The sequence below is a fragment of the Pongo pygmaeus genome, chromosome 13 (assembly GCF_028885625.2).
Source record: "Pongo pygmaeus isolate AG05252 chromosome 13, NHGRI_mPonPyg2-v2.0_pri, whole genome shotgun sequence".
NCBI classification, from domain to species: Eukaryota; Metazoa; Chordata; class Mammalia; order Primates; family Hominidae; genus Pongo; species Pongo pygmaeus.
This window is the reverse complement of record NC_072386.2, coordinates 16886464-16912987: the sequence shown is the minus strand read 5'-3', so window position 1 is coordinate 16912987 and position 26524 is coordinate 16886464. Positions and strand designations below refer to the sequence as shown.

At 38.5% G+C, this 26524-nt stretch overlaps 1 long non-coding RNA gene across 1 annotated transcript; it reads right to left on the bottom strand.

Annotated features, from left to right (window-relative positions):
- Positions 1-797: 797 nt before the first annotated feature.
- On the bottom strand, positions 798-26050 carry LOC134737962 (uncharacterized). The gene is made up of 4 exons (XR_010123441.1): positions 25924-26050; positions 23706-23785; positions 17079-17127; positions 798-3016 (listed from the first exon to the last, which is right to left on the bottom strand). It is a non-coding gene; the product is annotated as an uncharacterized LOC134737962 (long non-coding RNA).
- Between the last annotated feature and the right edge of the window lie 474 nt (positions 26051-26524).

Genomic DNA, 26524 nt, shown 5'->3' with positions numbered 1-26524 from the left:
AACTGAGCCAATGTATTGCCAGCTCTAGAAGAGTATCGAGTGAAAACTTTTTTTATTTTTATTTTTGTTTTTATATATATATTTTTAGACGGAGTCTCGCTCTGTCGCCAGGCTGGAGTGCAGTGGCATGATCTCAGCTCACTGCAACCTCTGCCTCCTGGGCTCAAGCAATTCTTCCGCCTCAGCCTCCCGAGTAGCTGGGATTACAGGCCCACGTCACCACGTCCCACTCATTTTTGTATTTTTAATAGAGACAGGGTTTTGTCATATTGGCCAGGCTGGTCTCGAATTCCTGACCTTAAGTGATCTGCCCCCGTCAGCCTCCCAAAATGTTGGGATTACAGGCGTGAGCCACTGCGCCAGACCAACTTTTTTTTTTAATGCCAAAGAAAATACATGCAGGCAAGCAAAAACATTGGACTAGAGTTAATGTTAAGCTTAGGATGTCTGCCTTCTGGAAGACTTGTCAGTTAATAATATGCTGTTAGAGATCCTTAAAATGAGCCTTTTCAAGAGGGTTAGCATAGTTATGATGTGAGCCAGTTAGAAATTGTTTAAGACAAAAGGTCATCAAATGGGACTATCAGAACTGAATTTACAACAGAATTAACTTTTTTTCACTGAGGTTACCTCTGGTTATCCCCCAAAAATGTGACTTTATAAATACATGTGGGTGTTCTAGCTCTGAAGATTATTACTAGACAGCTCTGTTTTGTACTACTAATCTTTTGTTAACTCTAAAACTTACCTGTTTGTTACTCAACAGACAAAATAAATATACACTGCCAATGGGGTAGTTTGTAGTGACCCAAAAGGATTTATTGATCTCTGATATGTTTGTTCTATAAGTGTTTCAAGTTTATATACTGAGGGTATACAGCATACTAACTTCATTTTAAAGACCAGAAAATGTGTTCAGACTGTAGGTAAAATTTTCCATAAAATTGTACCTTTACAGACATTGATAAGTAAGCATTGGTAAAATTACAGATAAGTGAAATTAAAATTATGAACCTACTTAGGCACTGCTTGTGTTTCTATTTGTCATCCTAAAGTACATAAAAAATCACCCCCCAAAAATCCAATAAAAATTTAAGTATAATTATTGAAACAAAAGTTTTCTTTTTGTCTAACTAGAAAGAATAGGGGCACACTGAATCAACTCGGTTCTTTTTTTAATTTTTCTCTATTGTATTGCTCTTTTCAAAGTCATTAATTTCTGATCTTAATTATTGCATTCCTTTTTCTTTGCTATGGTATTTTATTTTTTCCTTCCTGCCCAGCCCCGCCGGCCCCCCACCAGGTCCTTACTGTGAAACCAGACCATTAACTCGAGGCCTTTCTTCTTGTCAAGTGTAAACATTTAATGATATAAATTTCCCCCTATGCACTGCTTTACCCGCATCTCCCAAATTCTTATATGTGATGTTTCATTTTCATTCAAAACATATTTTAATTTCCCTTGTGACTTTCTTTTTTGCCTATGGGTTGTACAGAAGTGAGTCATTTCATTTCCAAATATTTGGGGGATTTTTCAGACATCTTTCTGCTATTGATTTCCAGTTTGATTCCACTATAGTAACAGAACATTCTTCATATGATTTCAAATTTGTTTGAGGTTTGTTTTATGTCCCAGTATCTTGGTAAATGTCCCATGAGCCCTTGAAAAGAATGTGTATTCTGCTATTGCTGAATAGAGCATTCAATAAATACCAAATTTGTCAAGTTGCTTAACAATGTAGTTCTAGACTACATATTTTACTGATTTTCTGTGCATCTGTTCTATTACTGAGAGAGGAATGCTGCAGTCTCTAAGTGTAGGTTTGTCTATTTTTTCTTTCTGTTCCATCAGTTTTGCTTTATGCATTTTAAAGCTCTGTTGTTAGGTGCATACACATTTAGTCTTTTTATTTCTTCTTGATGAATTGGCCCTTTTACACTATATGTGGTGGCTTTTTATTTCTGAAGATATTCTTTGTTCTGGAATTTCCTTTTATCTAATGCTAATAGAGCAACTGTTCTCATGGCATATACTGTATATTTTTCATCCTTTTACTTTTAATCTGTATACTTTTATATTTAAGGTGAATTTATTATTATAGAGAGATTATAGTTGATTCTTGCTTTTTTATCTAATTTGATAATCTCTGTGTTTTAGTTGGTATGTTTAGGTCATTTAAATTAAATACAGCTACTGGTACAGTTGGATTTTAATTTACTCTCTCATATCTTGTTTCTATTTGTTATATTTGTTCTTTGTTCTTTTTCTGATTTTGAATTATTTTTAATGATTCCATTTAATCTCCATTTTGTTTTTTTAATCATTTATGCTTCTTTTAAAAATATTTTAGTGGTTCCCATGCACCTTAAAAACATTTTATTTTGTAGAGACAGAGTCTCACTATGTTACCCAGGCTGTTCTCAAATTCCTGGCCTCAAGGGATCCTCCTACCTTGGTATCTCAAAGTGCTTGGGTTACAGGGATGAGCCACCATGCCTGATCCATGCATCTTTAATTAATGACATCTTACCTATAAATAATAATATACTGCTTCTCATATTGTATCAGTCATGATTCAATTGAGAAACAGAACCAATAAAAGATTTGATGTTTGTGAATACAGGTGTGGAAAAATTGTTATGATATTTGCTATAGGGCCGTGATGTTGTTGTAACTGTGGGAGCTGCTTAAAGCAATCTCTGCTGGATGTTGTCATCATGTCTGATGCTGCAGTTTGAAGTACACAGCACAGACAGTTAGGAAGGAGACATGGATGTAGAGGGGACGACAGCAAAGACAAGATGTATCCCACAGGCATGAGCCCCAGAGGATGGACTGAAATCCATCAGTTCTTGTTGTTTGTATCTTGATGCTGTCATGGAGCTAAGTACACAAACTTGGCCTAGACGGCAGAGACGCTGAAGGAGAGTATTCAGGGAAGGTGGAGCTGTTGCAAAGCCAGCCACTGCTCTTAGCCGATGATATGTGTCAACAGTCAGCAACAGCCTGCATAACCTACAAGACCAAGAATAGATTAACATTACCAGGGAATAGCAACCTTCTGACTGCCTTCGGAGTCATAATAAACTTCCCAAATGCAGGCTTCTTATTTCATTTCTGGTACTGAAGACAGTGCCTAACTTGTAGATAATACTCAGTGACTTGAACACCCTAAAATACATCACATCCTGCATTTAACTAAGTGGTTTCCCATACATCATCTAACTTGTGAGGTAGCCAGTGCAGGTCCACCCATGTTGCTTTTATACAGGAAGGAATGAACACTCTGAGCAGTTCAGTGATGTGTCCAGGACCAGGAAGGGAAGGGGCAGAGCCAAGGCCAGAATGCAGAACTCATATTTGCTGACTGTTAGGCAAGCAGGGTGATTCTCAGACTCTGTGTACAACATAATTATCTACAGATCCATAATTTAATTTAATCAAAACCCACATTTCATGGATTTACCTAAGAATTACTGAGTTCAAATCTCTGGAGGTGGAGGCCAGGTAATTGTGATATGCACCAAAGTTGAGGACCCCTTTGGCAAGACTTTCAGACAAATTGGAAAGATGACTTGGGGCCACATAGTGGATGACTTGGTCTCTTAGATGGTGGCTTTCAGATGTTGGCGCATAAGAATGACCTGGAGCCCTCCCACAGTCACCACACTCCAGTTTTCTGGGACAAGCCAGAAATCTATATCATAAGAAAAGTGTACCATGTACCACACTAAGTAAACACAGCTCCAAGGAGATTCTTTCCTTTGGGAAACAGAGGGTTGCTGAATATTTTTTGAGGAAACATTTGTTTGTTTGTTTGAGACAAGGTCTCACACTGTCACCCAGGCTGAAGTACAGTAGTGAGATCACTGCTCACAGCAGCCTCAACCTTCCAGGCTCAAGTGATCCTCCCACCTCAGCCTCAACCTTTCAGGCTCAAGTGATCCTCCCACCTCAGCCTCCCACAGAGCTGGAACTACAGGCATGCACCACATCCAGTTATTATTATTATTTTTTTAGTTTCTGTGGATATGGGGGTCTCGCTATGCTGCCCAGGCTGGTCTCAAACTCCTGGGCTCAAGTGATCCTCCTGCCTCAGCCTCTCAAAGTACTGGGATTACAGGTGTGAGCCACCACGCCCAACCTATACACATATTTTATATAATGTTTCCATTCTCCAAATGTCCAAGCATCTATCATAGAATTTCACAGTGCTAAATGCTTCTAGACATTTTAGTTTTCTCTTAATCTTCATTTGTTTAACCATCAACCAGGTGTGGACACTTTTCATTTTTTTTACTGAGGATACAGTCTAGTAATCCAATGGGGAAAAGGGTTCCTCCATAAAAATTACCTTTATCTCGCTTTGGAGAAAGAGCAAACATTATTTTTTTTTAATGCTTTGTTTAAAGTGAATTCAATAATAGTCTTTGTGAAGTCACAGAAAGCACCTTAGAGGCCTCAAAACATTTTGATGATTCCTAAATGTTTTTTTTTCTCTCTCTACAGAGAAATCAGATGTTTATACTCGCAAAAAACAATCCTATTATATTGTTTTTGTCCTTGGGGTATTTTTCCTTGGAGAGGACACATGTACACTGTACAGGGAAAGCCTCAGAGGGTACCATCTTGCTTTCTCAAGTTCATTTTTTTTTTTTTTTGAGTGCAGTGGTGTGATCTTGGCTCACTGCAACCTCCACCTCCCTGGTTCAAGCAATTCCTCTGCCTCAGCTTCCTGAGTAGCTGGGATTACAGGCGCCCACCACCATGCTTGGCTAATTTTTTTTTGTATTTTTAGTAGAGACGGGGTTTCACCATGTTGGCCAGACTGGTCTCAAACACCTGACTTCAGGCCATCTGCCCGCCTCGGCCTCCCAAGTACTGGAATTACAGGCATGAGCTGCCACGCCCAGCCTCTCAAGTTCACTTTCTGAGATTCCTAAGGAATTAATAAAATAAAATCCTGGAAAATAGCCTATGTGTGCCTGAGTATAAGAAGGAACGCACACCCATGTGCATATGGAGATACAGATAGAATTCCAACAACCCTGTGCTGTCTCTCGGTGGGCTCTTGTCACTGTCACACATGTTCAGGAGCTAAGCATGATGCATTCAACGAGAATATGATTAGTCTCGTGCATGAGTCTACAACAATAATGAGCAGCAGACAGAATGACAGTAATAGCAGTTCTTAATTCTCACATTTATAAGAAAGAAGATTGACTAATGAAGCTGTCTGCCAGTGGCTGCATTGTCTGAATTACTATTAGTTTAGAGGGAATTATGTTAAAAATTTTAGTAACATGCTGTATAATAATAACAAAGGTTATTCATCACAAAACAAGCATTTTCAGTACCAATGAAAGGCCCCTCCACAGCGGCTGCACTGGTGAATCCAAACGGCCTTTTTCTGTGTGATTGCTCTGCATGGGGTCTTTGGCAACAATGAGACTGGTTAGAGAGAATTAAGTTTGTAGACTCACATTTTTCAAATATAGTAATGTAAATATATTTTCCAATCACATTCCATAAGAGATGATTCATGAAATCAGACAAAAGTAAATTATCACAGGCAAGAGCAGAGCTTCCTTCCTCAGATTGGGGTTGCCATAATACATCTTTGGAGCCTTCTCTAAACGATACCAGCTTTTAACTCATAATTTATGCTCTTCTCTGGAGTTTTTCTCTAGAGTGGAAGCCACAAATTTCTTTACTTGTGATTTAAGATATAGTTTCTCAATTAAATGGCAAGCTTCTACCACCACCAAAAGAAATGGTAATTCAATCCACCCTAAACACTCTCATTTCTAAAATGCTCTAAAAGCTTTGGGTAAGATTAGCCCAGTTCCTGAAGTGAAAGCTTAACTTTGTTTCATACCTGTTTAAAAACTGGTAAAAAGTCATGTAGATATACTCTACAAGAAAAGTATTATGAAGAGACCCAGTGAGGAATGCTCAACAATGGAGTTAAAGGGGAAGATGTGTAGTTGTTTAACCCTTTATCTAAGATGTGGTCTGTAGCATGTTTGGGCTTATGCTGTTTGGTTGCAAACTCAGGCGTTGAAGAAAGAGGCTGTAATTTATTAAAGCCCGATAACCCCAACCCATGATGTATTAGTTTCCTGGGGCTTCGCGAACAAAGTACCACAAAATGGGTGGCTTAAATAACAAAACTGTATTTCCTCACAATGCTGGATACCAGAAGTTCAAAGTGCCAGAGGGCTGGTTCCTTCTGAAGGCTTTGAGGGAGAATCCGCTCCATGCCTCTCCCCCAGCCTTTGACATTGTTTGGCTTGTAGATGGTTTTTCCTCTATCTCTTCACATTGTATTCCCTCTATATGTGTCTGTCTCTGGGCCCAAATTTCCCCTTCTTATGCAGACACAGTCATATTGGATTAGAGATCACTCTGATGACCTCATCTTAACTTGATCATCTGCACAGATCCTATTTCCAAAGAAAGTCATATTTACACATCATGAGGGTTAGGACTTCAACCTCTTTGGGGGCGCAAAATTCAACACATAACATATGCTGATGATCTTGTAGTTTACAGATGATGCTGTAAACTTCTGTTTATTTTTTGTTGAAAAACACATGACAAAACATATCGTCTTAATGATTTTTAAATGTATAGTACAGTAGTCTTAACTACTAATGTATATTGTTGTGCAGTTACTCTCCAGAACTTTTTCATCTCTTGTAAAACTGAAACTCTGTACCTACTAAACAATTCCCCTTTTCCCTCTCCACCCAGCAATCGCTGCTCCACTGTTGGTTTCTAAAAGTTTGACTGATTTAGATACCTCATAGAGGTGGAATCACGCAGTATTTGCCTTTTTTGTGACTGGCTTATTTCACTTAGCATAATGTCCTCAAGGTTCATTCATTCATGTTGTCCCATGTTTAAGAATTTCTTTCTTTTTTAAGATTAAATAATTTTCCATTGTATGTTTATACCACATTTTCTTAATCAACGGGCATTTAGGTTGCTTCCACCTCTTGGCTACTGGGAATAATGCTGCAATGAATATGGGTGAGCAAATATCTCTTTCAGATAATATTTTCAGTTCTTTAAAATGTATACTCAGAAGTGAACTGCTGAAAGTTATGAAAATTCTTCATCATACTGCTTCCCATAGTGACCACACCATGTTACATTCCTGTTAACAGTGCAAAAGGGTTCCAATTTCTTCACAACCTTGTCAATAGTTGTTATTTTCTATTTTCCTGACGGTAGCCATCCTAACAGGTGTGAGGTGCTATCTCCTTGCAGTATTCACTTGCACTTCCAGAATGGTTAGTAATGCTGAACATCTTTTCATATGGTTGTTGGCTCTTTGTATGTCTTTTTTTGAGAAATGTTTATTCAAGTTCTTTGCCCATTATTTAATTGGGTTGTTTGCTTGTTTGTTGTTGAATTGTAGGAGTTCTTTATATAGTCTGGCTATTAACCCCTTATCAGATGTATGGTTTGCAAACATTTTCTCTCATTCCATAGGTTACCTTTTCACTATGTTGATTGTTTCTTTTAACATGCAGAACATTTTTAAGTTTGATATGGTCCAATTTGTCTATTTTTGCTTTTGTTGCCTGTGCATTTGGTATAATTACCATAAAATCGTATCCAAGTTCAATGCCATAGAGATTTTCCCCCGTGTTTTCTCTTAGAAGGTTTGTATTTTCAGGTCTTACATTTAGGTCTTTACAGGACTTCCCACACTATGTTGAATAGAAGTGGCAAGAATGGGCATCCTGTGACAAATATCTGCCCAATCCCTGCAGCCCCCACCCCTGGCAACCACCATTCTATTCTCTATCTCTATGAGTTTGACATTTTTAAGTTCTACATATAAGTGAGATCGTGTGGTATTTGTCTTTCTGTGTCTGGTTTATTTCACTTAGTATAATGTACTCCAGATTATCGCAGATGACAGGATTTCCTGACTGGACAGAATTTGCTTCTTTTTTCAAGACTAAATTACTACTCCCATTGTGTATATATGATACATTTGCTTTATTCTCTCATTTGATGATGGACACTTAGGTTGATTCCAGCCCTTGGCTATTGTGAATAACATGCTGCACTGAACATGGGTGTGCATATACCTTTTTGAGATCCTGATTTCAGTTCCTTTGGCTATATACCAAAAAGTCGGACTGCTGAATTATATGGTATTTCCATTTTTAATTTTTTGAGAATTCTTCATACTGGTCTCCATAATTTCTGTACTAAAATTCTCACCAACGTAACAGGATTCTTTTTTTCTGCATCCTCACCAACACTTACCTTTTATCTTTTTGATAATAGCCATTCTAACTGATGTGAGGTGGTATCTCAATGTAGTTTTAATTTGCATTTCATTAATGGTTAGTGTGATGTTGAGCATTTTTTCAAATACCTGTAGGCCATTTATATGTCTTTTTTTGAGAAATGTCTGTTTAGGTCCTTTGCTCCTACATATATAGATATAGATATAGATATATAGATATATACATATATCTATATATATATCTATTTTTTTTTTTTTGGAGTCTTGCTCTGTTGCCCAGGCTGGAGTGCAGTGGTGTGATCTCGGCTCACTGCAAGCTCCACCTCCCAGGTTCACGCCATTCTCCTGCCTCAGCCTCCCGAACAGCTGGGACTACAGGCGCCTGCCACCATGCCCGGCTAATTTTTTGTACTTTTAGTAGAGACGGGGTTTCATCGTGTTAGCCAGATGGTCTCGATCTCCTGACCTCGGGATCCACCCTCATCAGCCTCCCAAAGTTCTGGGATTACAGGCATGAGCCACCGCGCCTGGCCGGTCCTTTGCTCCTGTTTTTTAATTGGGTTATTTGTTTTCTGGCTATTAAATTGTGTGCTTTTTATGTACTCTGTGTATTAACCTCTTATCTTCATGGTTTGCAAATACTTTCTCCCAATCTGTAGGGCGCCTCTTCACTCTCTGATTGTTTCTTTCACTGTGCAGGAGCATTTTATTTTGATGTTATTCCATTTTTTTTCAGTTAAACAGGAGATATATTGTACAACATGGTGAGTATAGTTAATAACAATGTATTGTATACTTGAAAATTGCTAAGAAAGTAAATTTTCAGTGTTCTCATCACCAAAAATAAGTTTTTGAGGTAATGCATATGTTAATTAGTTTGATTTAGCCATTCCACAATCAGTACATATTTCAAAACATTATGTTGTACACCATGAATATATATAATTTTTGTCAATTGAAAAATAAATAATCTTTTTAAAAAATAAAAATCTATAAAATTTTTTAAAGAGTGGGCATTCTTGCCTGGCTCCTGATCTTAAAAGGGAAAGAATTCAGTTTTTCACCACTGAATATATTAGCTGTAGGCTTGTCATATATGGCCTTTACTATGTTAAAATAATTTCTTTCTATTTCTAGTTTGTTGAGTGTTTTATGATGCAAGTGTGTTTAATTATGTTAAATTCTTTTTCTGTACCAAGTGAGATGATCATATATTTTTTATCCTTAATGTTGTTAATGTGATATCTTACATTAATTGATTTTCATATGCAAATTATCCTTGCATTCCAGAAATAAATCCCGTTTGGCCGTCACATATTATCCTTTTAACATATAGTTGAATTTGGCTTGCTAGTTTTTTTAAGTATTTTTCCATTAATACTCATCAGAGATATTGGCTTGTAGTTTTCTTTCCTTGTATCTTTCTCTGATTTGGATATCAGGATAATGTTTGCCTCATAAAACGAATCAGAAATATTCCCTTCCTTTCAACTTTTTGGAAGAATTGGAGAAAGATTAAAAATTCTTTAAATATTTGGTAAAATTCTCCAGTGAAGCTATCAGGCCCTGGTATTTTCTTTATTGAAAGGTTTTTATTTATTTATTTATTTATTATTATTATACTTTAGGTTTTAGGGTACATGTGCCCAATGTGCAGGTTAGTTACATATGTATACATGTGCCATGCTGGTGCGCTGCACCCACTAACTCGTCATCTAGCATTAGGTATATCTCCCAATGCTATCCCTCCCCACTCCCCCCACCCCACAACAGTCCCCAGAGTGCGATGTTCCCCTTCCTGTGTCCATGTGTTCTCATTGTTCAATTCCCACCTATGAGTGAGAATATGAGGTGTTTGGTTTTTTGTTCTTGCGATAGTTTACTGAGAATGATGATTTCCAATTTCATCCATGTCCCTACAAAGGACATGAGCTCATCATTTTTTATGGCTGCATAGTATTCCATGGTGTATATGTGCCACATTTTCTTAATCCAGTCTATCATTGTTGGACATTTGGGTTGGTTCCAAGTCTTTGCTATTGTGAATAATGCCACAATAAACATACGTGTGCATGTGTCTTTATAGCAGCATGATTTATAGTCCTTTGGGTATATACCCAGTAATGGTATGGCTGGGTCAAATGGAATTTCTAGTTCTAGATCCCTGAGGAATCGCCACACTGACTTCCACAAGGGTTGAACTAGTTTACAGTCCCACCAACAGTGTAAAAGTGTTCCTATTTCTCCACATCCTCTCCAGCACCTGTTTCCTGACTTTTTAAATGATTGCCATTCTAACTGGTGTGAGATGGTATCTCATTGTGGTTTTGATTTGCATTTCTCTGATGGCCAGTGATGGTGAGCATTTTTTCATGTGTTTTTTGGCTGCATAAATGTCTTCTTTTGAGAAGTGTCTGTTCATGTCCTTCGCCCACTTTTTGATGGGGTTGTTTGTTTTTTTCTCATAAATTTGTTTGAGTTCATTGTAGATTCTGGATATTAGCCCTTTGTCAGATGAGTAGGTTGTGAAAATTTTCTCCCATTTTGTAGATTGCCTGTTCACTCTGATGGTAGTTTCTTTTGCTGTGCAGAAGCTCTTTAGTTTAATGAGATCCCATTTGTCAATTGTGGCTTTTGTGGCCATTGCTTTTGGTGTTTTAGACATGAAGTCCTTGCCCATGCCTATGTCCTGAATGGTAATGCCTAGCTTTTCTTCTAGGGTTTTTATGGTTTTAGGTCTAACGTTTAAGTCTTTAATCCATCTTGAATTGATTTTTATATAAGGTGTAAGGAAGGGATCCAGTTTCAGCTTTCTACATATGGCTAGCCAGGTTTCCCAGAACCATTTATTAAATAGCACAGTGCCTGGCCAATTTTTTTCTTTTTTATAGGTCCTTGAGGTGTAAAGCTAGGTTGTTAATTGGAGATCTTTCTTCTTTAATGTAAGCATCTGTTGCTATAAACTTTCCTCTTAGTACTGCTTTTGTTGCATCCTGTAAGTTTTGATATGTTGTGCATTTATTTTCATTATCCTCAAGATAATTTTATAATTTCCCTTGTGACTTCTCCTTTGACTTCAGTTGTTTAAGGGTGTGTTGTTTGGCTGGGCACAGTGGCTCACACCTGTAATCCCAGCACTTTGGGAGGCCGAGGCGGGTGGATCATGAGGTCAGGAGATCGAGACCATCCTGGCTAACACGGTGAAAAATACAAAAAATACAAAAAATTAGCTGGACGTGGTGGTGGGCACCTGTAGTCCCAGCTACTGGGGAGGCTGAGGCAGGATAATGGTGTGAACCCGGGAGGCGGAGCTTGAAGTGAGCCGAGATCGTGCCACTGCACTCCAGCCTGGGCGACAGAGTGAGACTCCGTCTCAAAAAAAAAAAAGAGCGTGTTGTTTAATTTCCACCTACTTTTGAATTGTTCAATTTTCCTTCTGCTGTTTATTTCTAGTTTCATTCCATTCCATTGTTGTCAGAAAAGATACTTGCTTGGTATGATTTCAATATCCTTAAATTTGTTCCATGGACATGGAGTATGTTCTATGTGCACTTGAGAAGAATGTATGGTCTGCTGTTGTTTGGAGTGTTCTGCAGGTGTCTGTTAGGTCTAATTGGTCTATAGTGTTGTTCAAGTCCTCTGTGTTCATATTGATCCTCTGTCTGGTTGATCTATTCATTATTGAAAATAAGGCATTGAAATCTTCTAATATTATTGTGTTCCTGTCTGTTTCTCCTTTGAATTCTACCATTGTTTGCTTCATATATGTCTGTGTTCTGATGTTAGGTGAATATTTATAATTGCATCTTATTTAATTGATCCTGTTGTCATGTATTGTTTTTCCTTGTCCCTTGTGAAAAGTTTTAGAATTATATTCTATTTCATCTGATATAAACATCACAACCTCTGCTCTCTTTTGGTTACCATTTGTATGGAATATCTATTTCCATTTTGTCACATTCAGTCTATGTGTGTCCTTACAGCTAAAGTGAGTCTTTGTAGACAGCATACAGTTGGATCTTGTTTCTTTTTCAATCCATTCAGCCATTCTGTGTCTTTTGATTGGAGTGTTTAATTCAACTACATTTAAAGTAATTACTGATAGGAAAGAACTTACTCTTACAATCTCCTGCTGTCTTCTCTTGTGATTTTTTTCAGTGACATGTTTGTATTTCCATCTCTTTTTTGTGCATCTTATTAAGATATTTTCTTTGTAGTTACCATAGAGATTACATTAAACATTTTATAGTGAACTTGATGAACTTACATGAACTTATAATTATGAACTTAACTTCAATCACACACAAAACTTTACTTCTTTACATGTTACCCTACACACACTTTATGTTCTCGGTGCTATCAATTACATTTTTAACTTTATGTATCAATGTATATAGATTTATAGTTATAGTTATTTTCATGCTTTTATATTTTTAACTGCACCAGAATTAAAAATTATGTATGTACCACCATCATAGTATTAGAGGATTCTGTGTTTGCTTAAATATTTACCTTCAGCAAAGAGCTTCATATTTTCATATGATTTCATGTTGCTAGCTAATCTCTTCATTTCATGTTGAAACTCCCTTTAGCTATTCTTCTAAGCCTAATCTAGTGGTGATGAAGTCCCTCAGCTTTCGTTTATTTGGGAAGGTCTGTTTATTTTTGAAGGATAGTTTTACAAGATGTAGTATTTTTGCTAGGCAAGATTTTTTTTTTCTTTCAATACTTTGAATATATCATCCCACTCCCTTCTGACCTGTAATGTTTCTGGTGAGAAATCCACTGATAATCTTATGGAAACTCCCTTGTACATGATGAGTCTGTTTTCTCTTGGTGTTTTCAAGAATCTCTCTTTGACTTTTGCTTTTGACCAGTTGGTTATTGTGTGTCTTGGTGTGAGACTCTGAGTTCAACTTAATTGGAGTCCTTTGTGATTCCTGAATTTGGATATCCATTTTCTTTCTTAGTTGAGTGGTTTTAAGCCATTATTTCTTCAAATAAACTCTCTTCCCTTTCTTGTTCCCTTCTCCTTCTGGAACTCTCATAATGCCTGTATTGGTCCACTCAGTGGTACCCCATAAATCCCACAGACTTTCTTTATTTTCCATCATTCTCTTTGCTATTTGATCCTCTAATTCAATAACTTCAAATGACCTGTCTTTGAGTTCACTGATTCCTTCTTCTGATTGATCACATCTGCTGTTAAATGCTTATAGTGAATATTTCAATTCTGTTACTGCATTATTCAGCTCCATAACTTCTGTTTGGCCTTTATTCTGGTTTCTGTCTCTGTTGATATTCTACGTTAGTTCATGCATTGTTTTCCAGTTGTTTGTTTGTTTGTTTGTTTGTTTTTTGTTATTTTGAGATGGAATCTGGCTCTGTTACCCAGGCTGGAATGCAGTGGCATAATCTCGGCTCACTGAAAACTCCGCCTCCTGGGTTCACGCCATTCTCCTGCCTCAACCTCCCGAGTAGCTGGGACTACAGGCGCCCGCCACAATGTCCAGCTAATTTTTTGTATTTTTTAGTAGAGACAGGGTTTCACTGTGTTAGCCAGGATGGTCTTGATCTCCTGACCTCACGATCCACCCACCTCAGCCTCCCAAAGTGCTGGGATTACAGGCGTGAGCCACTGTGCCTTGTTGTTGTTTTTTTTTTTTTCTTTTTGAGATGGAGTTTTGCTCTTGTTGCGTTTTCTTTTTTCTTTTTCTTTTTGAGATGGAGTTTTGCTCTTGTTGCCTAGGCTGGGATGTAATGGCGTGATCTCAGTTCACTGCAACCTCCAACCTCCACCTCCTGAGTTCAAGCTATTCCCTTGCCTCAGTCTCTTGAGTAGCCAGGACTACAGGCACCTGCCACCACGCCCAGCTAATTTTTGTATTTTTAGTAGAGATGGGGTTTCATCATGTTGGTCAGGCTGGTCTTGAACTCCTGACCTCAGGTGATCCACCCACTTCAGTCTCCCAAAGTGATGGGATTACAGGTGTGAGCCACCATGCCCAGCCTTCCTTTTTGTTTAGTTATATTTCTGTGTTCTCTTGTAATGCATTGAGCTTCTTTAAGATGATTATTTTGAATTCTTTGTCAAGTAATTCACAAATATCCATTTTTAAGATTTTTTTTTTCTGGAGATTTATTTTATTCCTTTGATTGAGTCATGTTTCTATGTTTTTCCATGTGTCTTGTTATTTTTTGCTGTGATGTGTGCATTTAAATATACAGCCACCTCTTCCAATCTTCATAAACTGCCTTCATACAAGGGAAGAGCTTCACCAATCAGCCTGTTTAGAGATTCTGGGGTCCTCTAAAATCTTTTCTGGGGATACATCTTTTCTGAGCTTATGTATCTAATTTCCCAGTTAGACAGATTTGCAGTTTCTTTTTCAGGAGCTTCTAATCTCTTGCTGACACTGATGTCTGTCTGCAGTACTAGAAATTCTCTGATGTAATATGCAAGCTGCTGAATACTCTTTTGTTTTCTGTGACCATAGGCATCTGAAGCATGCAGGTTCTGTCAATGCTCCAAGTCAGGTAAGACAGAAGTCTGTTTGTAGGGCAGCCCCCTGAAAAAAAAAAAATACACTGAATTGCTAGATGCATGTTCCACTCTTCTCTTTCTTCCAAATGAGTAGCCATGAGCTGGGCATTTTCTCCCAGTCACTCCAAGCTGTACCAGCTCTTCCATGGTGATAAGGTTCTCTCTGGTGCCGCATCAAACTGCTGAGCAACCTTTTCTTCTCAGCAGTCCCAAGACATCCATACCATGCTGGTTCCTCATCACTGCTTCAAGCCAGGTGAGAGGGAAGCCAGTCCCTGAGCAGCCCCCTGAAAAGCTAGAACATTAAACATATGTTCTACTCTTCTCTTTCCCTCTCAAAGGAAAAGGCATGAGCTGGCCTTTTTCTCCTGATTTTGCTGTGTTGTGCCAGCTTGGGGGAGCTACTAAGGTTGAAATAAAATGACCTCTCTTACTCATTATAATGTGGCTGTTCCTGGCTTTGAGCTTGCCTGAGGTGCAATGATTTCTTAACTAGTTTCTGGAGTTCTCAAAAAGGCTTATTGTTGTCAAGTCAGTTTATCTGTGAGTGAATGAAGCCTGGGGCTTCCTAGTCTATCAATTTACTGACATCACTCTCTACTTTCTGTTTATTTCTTAACAAATTCCCAGATACTTCCTCTGGGCCCTAAAGCACCGAATCCATTTAATCCCATCACTTATTCATTATAAGGAGGAAAGCAAAGAGACCATGTTCTACAAGTCATTTCTGGCACTTTATTTTGCATCCACTCCAATATAATAAGTTCATAGTGAGCAGTGGTGGAGTAAAAACTTTAAAAGATGGAGAGAAAAATCTCTGTGTTAATGAGAGTTGTTCCAATTGACTGTGTTAAAAAAGAACACTGACTTTAGAATCAGACAAATAGCAGACTAGCTATCCCAGCTTGACTACTCAGTATGGATTATGGAGAAATTGGTATTCCCTGAGCCTTAATTTCTTCAGTAAATAATGCTACCTTCACATAAAGTTGATATGAGTGTTCAATAATGAATGCAGTTTCTAGCCTAGAACACAGAACACAGTAGGCATTCACAGTAGGCACTCTCCTCCTCCTCCAATTAGCCAAATTAGATGAAAACTATTATAGCAAGGAATAAATCATGTGAATAAGTTCAGTATATACCATATACCTATGGAAAAAATATTGTATAATCTAAAGACAAAATTTATATGTGCCTAAACTTTCAAATGATGTCTAGTACCTACTTTACATTTTTATAAACCAGGTTCCCCATGCCAAGTAATTTGGTTGTTTGTTCTATGCCAACTAAATAGCACAGTGAATTAGTGAGGTTTTTTTTGTTGGTTTTTTTTTTTTGCTTCTCACTAGAAAAGTATTTTAGAATATAAAGCCTGAAAAGAAAGGCCAGATATTTGTAACTGACTAAGCAATACCTGGGAGGTTAAATAGGTACATTGAGGGATGTTGGCCAGAAAGACTTCAAACGCATACCAAGAGAAAACAAACAAACATAGGTGACATTTTGATATCACCATCAGCTTTACTTTAATAAGTAATAATAAAAGACATGAAGACATTGACATGTCTCTATAAATGTACACAATGCCAAAAGAGTTGGACATTATTTATTAGACTTGAACATTAAAAATGTGTAAAGTAAATTTGTGTATTGATTCAATCTACCATTGACTTTCAATATGATTTTAAAATCTCAAAGAAATATTTCCAATTTGAATAATTAATAAAATTCACCCTTCAGATCCTGATAGTCATTTAAATTACCATTAGCAGTACCTGTCTACTCACTCCTACCAATTAAGTCGCAAAAAATAAGCCAGAGTCTAAATACCCAGGATTTTAAAAAACTCACCTCAAAATAAATCATCTCATTAAGGCTTTGCACTGCCTATTAAAGGCAGTAATGTAGATATTCAGCAGCAAATGTAGCATGGAGAAAGGGCTGAGTCTGACTATACAGTAAAAACCTGTTATTAGAAAACTCTGCAATCAGCTCTCTTCATTAAAGATCTGCTGGCTGATGGACCAAACACACAAAAGCAAGCAGGTTTTACAGGACTTAGTGCCAAATTAATGACAGTTTATATTGCAATTTATTTTGCCCTAGATAACTTCCTTTGTAAAGATGTCAGAGAAAAGGGAGAAGGCAGTATTAACAGACAAATTACAAAATGTGTTACAAATAACATACAAATATGTGCAAAAGTTCTTTCATTTATTTGTTTATTCACCTTTATGCAACAATTATTGAGCACTTACTATGTGCCAGGAAAGACTTCACAGGACAAGATCTCATGGACAATATATCCTAGTGGGCAAGACAGAAAATAACAGATAAGTAAATATATAAAATAATTTTAAATAGTGATATATGCTATGAAGAAGATAATCTTATGTCACTGTCCTATCTTGGTAATTTAGCAGTCTCAAACTTTATGAAGCAGGTATAAAGAAAGGTTAACTTACGTGCTTTCATCTGTATCATTACATTAAATGATTGAACCAAGAAAAAGCCTCCCTCAGTTGGCTTCTTCGCAAAAGTGACCACATCCTCCTTTCATGGAAACCATTGGACTCACTCACTGACAGGATTCGATTTATCCTTCATGAATGTTGAAAATAAAATTACAGTTTTTTTGAAGTTTCGGAAACAAAAAAGAATTTATTCAAGAAATACTGCCTATGATAAAAAGAGCTCATTTGCACCATTTCTACCTGATTCTGAGTAGGCTAGTTAATGTTTTAGAAATTGCATTTGGGACTCAAGCAAAGCCTTTTGAAATTTAATGTTCTATATATTCATAAAAACATAATCAGATGTGTATTTTTATTAAAAGTGCCTCTCATGGTTTTCATTTATGGTAAACGGCAATATGAAAGGACATAAAGAATACAAATTGATACAAATTCTCCCTCAAAAAAAAAAAAAGATTTTAGGATCCCTTTCCTCCTGCAACACAAGTAGTTTCTGATGAGATTTGATTGACACTATGAGGTCTATGCACCTGGGCTGATATTCGTGTCTGTTTTTGCAATTAGAATATGTATTAGTGCTGACAAGCCTGGAAATTCTTCAGCACTTTAAAAGAAGGAAAATTTTAGTCCTGCAAAAAACCTAATTATAATAAACAAAAAAATTATAGCTCTGATCATAGTAACCAGGTTGCAAACTCCTACCAAATAGTAGGAGTTTCAAACAACCTTCATTTAAGTTATTGTATTCACTTCACAGAGGAAAGAAATAGGGCAATTGAGCATTAAACAGTGTTGCAAATATGACTGGAAAACCTCCACCTGATTCAAGGGAAGTGTCTGTCCTCTGTGAAACGGGAAGATTGGTCAGGGGCCTATCCCCCTCTCGGAGGTAAATGAGGCCAAGTATTAATATTATTCTAAGTAGGTGGAGGTCTTACTATATTAGTCGGAGAAATTCTAAAAATTAGGTTTATGCTTTAATGAGCTGCAGAAGGTTTGATTTTTTTAATGCTTCAACTGATCTGAATTCCTAACTCACAATACAGAATGGTCTTATGAAATGTCCCTATTCATAAAAGGTGCATATTTCAATTTCTAGACAATTCATTAGACATTCTTCTCTGTTTAATCCATAAAAATAAAGCCTATTTCATCACGATTTGAATAATTCTGCAAGGGACGATGAGGCATCCCAGAGCTGGCTGCTTGCATAAACTGTTGTCATTTTCATGAATTTGTAAATAAACTACTGTCTGAACAACCAGACTTTTATAAGTCTTCAGGGTAGCTGTATTCAAATAATTATACATAGTACTCTGACAGTACATTTCTCTAAAGGAAGTCATAAAATTGTTCAAAAAGTATTTGGATTCAGCTTCTAGGACGTATTTAAGGTAGCAAACCTGCCCACCACCAGAGTATGAAGTAAAACAAGGCTAAGAGTGATAGAAGCATTTTTTTTTTTTCCTTTGAGATGGAGTTTTGCTCTTGTTGCTCAGGCTGGAGTACAATGGCACGAACTTGGCTCATTGCAACCTCCGACTACTGGATTCAAGACATTCTCTCGCCTCAGCATCCCAAATAGCTGGGATTACAGGTGCCCACCACCATGCCCAGCTAATTTTTGTATTTTTGGTAGAGACGGGATTTCATCCTGTTGGCCAGGCTGGTCTCAAACTCCTGACCTCAGGTGATCCACTTGCCTTGGCCTCCCAAAGTGCTGGGATTACAAGTGTAAGCCACCACACCCTGCCAATAGAAGCATTTTTAAACATGAGAGTCATTTAAAATTGCATGAGATCCTACCATGTAACAAACACTGCATGCGTGCACTTTATGGGTGCATTCACATATGGCACCTTTTCCAAAGGGCATGCGATTTGGATTCCATGAAATTGAATGTTGCAAACTCATCAAAATGCAACCTTTAGAACTAGTTTTTCCAAATGAAGAAACATCATAATACAATTTTAGAGGCTGATGTGGAAAGGCTGTGTTAAAGACTGAATGCCTGCTCTCTGACACATGCATCTTTTCAAGGCTTCCCGAAGGCACTGCAGACTTTGCAGCTTTATTGGCAGTGATTCCTTCCTTTGGAATGCCTGTTCCCATGCACACACACTCTTGCTGCAGCCACATCATATTTAAAATCTGCCCTGATCCTCCTGGTTGATATCAATGTTGTCACTCCTCTTCATTTTCATAGCATTAAGCCCTATTTTGTACTTAACAAAAAGTAAGTTCGGCACAGAGGGAAGAGAATTGGGCCTATTTTGTTCATATCCCATCTCTGGAGCTAAGCATGGTGACAGGTACACAGAAATCTCTCATCTGGTATTTTGAATACATTATAACATTTTCCCAGTCTTCAACATATTGTCTTAGCACTGGTGGGGGAAAAAATGCTGCAAAGGCCATACTTTTCCAACCTAAATCTTCCCCAGGACTGGCACAGTGAGTGGCACATAGTAGGGGTATTAGTCCCTGTGGCTGCTTAACAAAGTGTCACAGCTGGGCTGCTTAAAGTAACAGGAATTTATACTTTCATAGTTCTAGAGGCCAGAATTCCAAAATCAATGTGTTGGCAAGACCACACTTTTCCTGGAGTCTATGGGGGAGGACTGGTTCTTTGCCCCTCCCATCTTCTGTTGGCGTCCCTAACTTGCGGCTGCATTACTGCGGTCTCTGCCTCCACGGGCACTTAAGTTCCTCCTCTCCTTTCTGTGCTTTCTCCCTTTGCCTCTCTTTTATCAGGACACTTGTGATCGTAATTCAAGGCCACCTGAATAAAGAAGGTTCATCCCCTCATGTCAAGATCCCCAGCTTAATCACATCTACAAAGACTCTTTTGCCAAACAAGGGAACACTTCCCAGTCCCAGGGATTAGCATCTGAGATCTTTGGATGACCATCTCTCAATCTACTACGGTAGGCATGGAGTAAGTACACGGAGTTTTACCAGCACAAGCACAGTGATACATGATCTGTTGGTTGATTCCATATATCTTGTTTTTAATGCTGTTTGCCAAAAAATATCAAAAGACCACAGCTCTTCTGCAAGGCAGTCATTTAAGCAGAGAAATAAATCCACTGTAGCGGTGTTATTTCTCACTGTTGTTTTCTTAGCTGAGTGGCTGGTTTCTTAAGCATAGACACAGCATCCGATGAACCCCAGAATTTCTGTTGCATTTGCAATCATCTCTCCAGTCACCTGGGTCCTTCTGCACTCGCTCCCTGCTCTGACTTATGGGGCACCGTTCCACCACGTGGCAGGACTCCGCATCTTTTTTGTGGCACTGACACGATAGGACACTACACATTTCTGACCTTTATTTTCAACAGATTGTTCCCTCACTCAGCGTAAAATTTCCTCCAGCGTTCTCATCACACGGTGAGGGTTCACTGGTTTCAATGGTGTATGAAAATGCAGCTCTGGGCTGGGCGCGATCCAAGCACTTTGGGAGGCTGAGACAGGTAGATCACGAGGTCAGGAGATCGAGACCATCCTGGCTAACACGGTGAAACCCCGTCTCTACTAAAAATACAAAAAATTAGCAGGGCGTGATGGCGGGCGACTGCAGTCCCAGCTACTCAGGAGGCTGAGGCAGGAGAATGGCCTGAACTCAGGAGGCAGAGCTTGCAGTGAGCCGAGATCGCGCCACTGCACTCCAGCCTGGGCGACATATCGAGACTTCGTCTCAAAAAACAAAAACGACAACAACAACAACAAAAAATGCTCTGTTGTATTCGGCGTCAGAGAAAGAAGCAGATGGCTAAACTGGCCTGTGCTGGGATCCCAGCACTAAAAGCCAGATGGTGTGGATTTCAGTCAGATCTTTCATAACCAACAAATTTGAGAAACAGATGAGGCAGGGCCGAGAACTACTAATTTTTTCATTTTATAAATAAGCACCATTAAGCTTTTCTTCTATAAAGCCTCTTGATCTAACCACTAACTAAGCTATTTGTCTGAAATCCTCAAGTCAATGTAGTAAATAAGCATTTACTAAATTTAAATTTAATAAAATAAGTATTTTTTTTCCTCTTTTGGCCAATTTAGTTCCTTAGAAGTTGGGTTAACAGGAGCCAACTTCACCACCGTGAAAACATATGTTTGCTTTTATATAAGTAGAGGCATGCTGTTACTTCTTTTTAAAAATAGTTGAGGCCAGGCGCAGTGGCTCACGCCTGTAATCCTAGCACTTTGGGAGGCTGAGGCGGGTGGGTCACGAGGTCAAGAGATTGAGACCATCCTGGCCAACATGGTGAAACCCTGTCTCTACTAAAATTACAAAAATTAGCTGGGTGTGGTGGTGCAGGTGTGTAGTCCCAGCTACTCAGGAGGCTGTGGCAGGAGAATCTCTTGAATCCAAGGAGGCGGAGGTTGCAGTGAGCCGAGATTGCGCCACTGCACTCCAGCTTGGCAACAGAGCAAGACTCTGGCTCAAAAAAAAAAAAAAAAAGTTTAGTGTAGAAAACAGTACTTTCAGATTGGGCTACCAGTGTACCATGCATAAACGAAAAGTGTCCTGTGTCATTAAACAAATGCATTTAAAAAAAGAATTTTTTTTACAGGTCCACAAACAAGTTTGAAATTAGAAGGAAATTGTGAGCACTCAAATAATAAAGTGGCTTAATGCAATCCAAATCAGCTGAAGTGTTCAATTACAGAGTATATAGTAAAAATGTAGATCCATCCTCTCTCAGTGCAAGCTGTCATCCCATGTCACAGCATGCACTATACACCCTCTTCTTTTCTCTTACTAATATCTTTAAAGCTGCACTTGCACCCTTACCCTCACATCACCCTTCCCTACTTGCATACTTTTTTTTTTTTGAGACGGAGTCTTGCTCTGTTGCCCAGGCTAGAGTGCAGTGGCGCGATCTCCTCTCACTGTAAGCTCTGCCCCCCGGGTTCATGCCATTCTCCTGCCTCAGCCTCCCGAGTAGCTGGGACTACAGGCGCCTGTGACCACGCCTGGCTAATTTTTTTGTATTTTTAGTTGAGACGGGGTTTCACCATGTTAGCCAGGATGGTCGCGATCTCCTGACCTCGTGATCCGCCCACCTCAGACTCCCAAAGTGCTGGGATTACAGGCGTGAGCCACCGCACCCAGTCTGCATGCATTTTTAAACTTCATTCAACTTTTTAAATTCTTTTTAAATTTTATTTTTTAATTGACAAATGATACTAGAGGCAATGGTAACCATGAATTCTGAAAGAGATGACTGTTTTATTAAGAGCTTTTATTATTTTATTTTTGATCAACATAAAATAATTGTACATCTCTATGGGTTACATAGCAATGTTTTGATACATACAATGCAACCTTACTGAATTGTTTATCAGATCTAACGGATTTTTGGCAGAGTGTTTAAGTTCTTCTATATATAAGATTATGTTGCCAGCAAACAGGGACAATTTGACTTCCACCTTTCCAATTTTAATATGCTGTATTTCTTTTTCTTGCCTAATTACCTGCATAAGTTGTTATTGGATACCCACTAGTTACTAGGCTGTTCGTTCTATGCTAGGTGCTATAAGAATAGAAATATGATTCCTCAGGGATCTAGAACTAGAGATACCATTTGACACAGCCATACCATTACTGGGTGTATACCCAAAGGAGTATAAATCATGCTGCTATAAAGACACATGCACACGTATGTTTATTGCGGCACTATTCACAATAGCAAAGACTTGGAACCAACCCAAATGTCCAACAATGATAGACTGGATTAAGAAAATGTGGCACATATACACCATGGAATACTATGCAGCCATAAAAAATGATGAGTTCATGTCCTTTGTAGGGACATGGATGAAACTGGAAATCATCATTCTCAGTAAACTATTGCAAGAACAAAAAACCAAACGCCATATATTCTCACTCATAGGTGGGAATTGAACAATGAGAACACATGGACACAGGAAGGGGAACCTCACACTCTGGGGACTGTTGGGGGTAGGGGGAGGGGAGAGGGATAGCTTTAGGAGATATACCTAATGCTAAATGATGAGTTAATGGGTGCAGCACACCAGCATGGCAGATGTATACACATGTAACTAACCTGCACATTGTGCACCTGTACCCTAAAACATAAAGTATAATAATAATAAAATTCAAAAAAAAGAACAGAAATATGAAAAAAAATAATACCTACCACAAGTAATTTTAGTCCCATGGGCCAGCCCTAAGGCAGAGAACTAGCTATGAGAGATATTGTGGATGGTACTAAGTGGCCAAGGAACACAGAGAACAGAGATGTGAATTCACATTCACAAGGGCTGGAGGAGGAAAGAGGCAACTGGTAGGTATGTGGCAATTCCAGGCCATTTGGTGTTGGTTAGGCTTTGAGTAGACAGATAAGAAAATAAATGGGTTTTCAGTTGGGAGAACCGTATACCCACAGTATGAAGGCAGAAAGACTCGAAGGTTGTCTACCAAACAGCTTTCAGACCAGTGTGATCCAGGATACTGGGAGAACTCTCTGAAAAACAAACAAACAAACAAACAAAACCAGCATAAGTCGGATAACGAGGACCAGACTAAGGTTGGAAGTTTATTCATTAGACCCTAGAGACCCATCAAAATGTTTTGAGCAGGGTTATATTAGATGGGTATCAAATACTTCTGGAATCAATTGCTACTGGATTCATTATATTTTAACCACTCCACCACGCCTACCATTAGTTACAACATGAGAAGCTAAACATTATATTCTAGCCAACACTTTATCTTGAGTTTTTGCAGAGAAAGCAGTCTGAGCTGCTGCTTTGCCTCCACTCAGTAGTTTGTGATTAGTCTGAAATGCTCTACTGCACAGAGCAGGGTCAAGCACATTTCATACACTTGTTTAACAAGTAGCACTCAGGAAGTATATTTTATGATCCACTTGATAGTATCATAATGCAAGCCGAAAACAATGACTGAAGATGGCAAGATCAAACTATTTGTAATGGAAGCAAATATAAGTTATCCACTTTTATTATTCAGTCCTCTGTTTGGATGGAACACATGAATATTAAAATGGCTGTGTTTCATTCCTTTTCAAAAGTAGTAAGAGAAGGATACTCATATGCAATAAAGCATTTTCAGCCTGGGTCTTTATGACAGCTCTAAATGCCTGCCACATTTTAAATACCACAGGTGCAAAACAAATGTATAAATAAATTCCCTGTTACAAAATTTTCCATTTATACTGTAGAGAAACAAAATACAGTGTAATGGGGAATTTAATTCTCTGAATAGAAATTATATAATCTAAGCAAGAAAATTCAATAACAGCTTCTACACAGATAACAAAAATCTGCTGAAAGATCCCAAGAGTAATGGAAGACAACTGGAATTTGCATATAAAATTGGATATCACCTTTTCAAAGCCATGTCAATAATTTAGTTCCAATGTTTTCTGCGTGATTCACTAATTTTATAATTACAATTTTTGGCAGAATATGGGCTACTCAAAATGGTCCAAATGCAAAAAGTAGCTTTAAGCAGAACATGAAGTAATCCACCTGTTTATTATATTTTTATAAATAAATAAATAATAATCACATTTGCCATTATTCATATGCTTTGCAAGTTTAATATTTCTTTGTGTCCTGTAACATGTTCCCTTCAAAGTAATGGAAGATGGAAAATAACAACAATGAAAAGCTGGAACGCGCTGAAAATTTTGACACATCAGCAACACCACCAGTTAAATCCACATACTATGTTAAGATACAGTTTAGTGAACAGTTGTCAGGCAAATCAATTGTGTGAGTGAACCAGCCAATGTGTTCAGCACTCTTATAGCAACTAGTTTAGAATATTTTTTGATTGAGTAACCTGAAGACTCTAGGAGACTGAGAAGTGTGCAGAGACCCAGCCAGTAAAGATCTGGGACAGAAATTAAGAACGTTAGACTCCAGGTTGAGTGTTCGCTCCTCTCTTTATAAAAATTTAGAATCTTGTTCTGATTAGTCCAAACCCACAACTATGCCCTTCTCCCATTTTATCTGTTTTTTCCCCCCTATTTGGGAGTAAATCTTATGGTTTAAATTACTTTGACAGGTAAATGCCAGTCCAGCATCAGCAAACCTGGTGGGTTGCCATAGGCTACTGGCAAAGTGCAACCACCAGGGGCGCCCAAAACCTGTGGAGGCTGAGATTGTGAGTTTGTCAAAAACAAGGACACCCTTAAAGCAAGCACATTGCTGGGTGTGAAGCAGGGGAGGGGGCTTTAAAAAGGCAGTACCTTGGTCGGGCTCGGTGGTTCACACCTGTAATCCCAGCACTTTGGGAGGCCGAGGCGGGCAGATCACAAGGTCAGGAGATTGAGACCATCCTGGCTAACACGGTGAAACCCCGTCTCTACCAAAAATACAAAAAATTAGCCGAGCGTGGTGGCGGGCGCCTGTAGTCCCAGCTACCCAGGAGACTGAGGCAGGAGAATGGCGTGAACCCAGGAGGTGGAGCTTGCAGTGAGCCGAGATCGCGCCACTGCACTCCAGCCTGGGCGATAGAGCGAGACTCCATCTCAAAAAAAAAAAAAAAAAAAAAAAATCCTGTCCTCTATATATTTTCTCTTTTGGGATTCCACGAAGATGACATGCTAGGGTGGGACTGGGTCTCACCTCTCACCTGAAACTGGGAGTTGGAGGTCAATAGTCGTAACCTGGAAGTGCTGGCTGGCAAGGTTTTGGAGCAGGCTCATATAAGGGTGGTTGGAAGGTGCAGTTCTTGAGGGTATGGCTGCTAGAAAAAAAAACAATAAAATGCAATGCAATATTTGGGACATACTTATACTAATTAACAGTATTTGTCATTTATCTAAAATCCAAATTTAACTGAGTGTCTTAAATTTTCATTTTCTAAATCTTGCAACCCTACTTGTGGTAGAGTGGTGAGGAGTCACAAAAAAAGGAGGTAAAAAGTCTCCGGGTCTGCTGTGTTGGAGAAACAGAGGTTAATACAGCAAGAGTCTGGGCTGGAAGTGGAGAAGTGGCTGAGATAAGAAGGCCCCTTACCTGACTGCCCTGGATTTTGGGGAATGGATGCTTCACAGTCTGCCCTGGGCATAAGAGTCAAACAACATTCCTATGATAACCTGAAGAGTTCCATTTTTAACATATTGAATTTTGGATGGTGCAATTAATATGTTACACAATTACCACATTGCAGTGTATCGATCGTTTGCACTAATGTCTAATTAAATTGTAAGTTCTGGCATTTTATCTTTCCA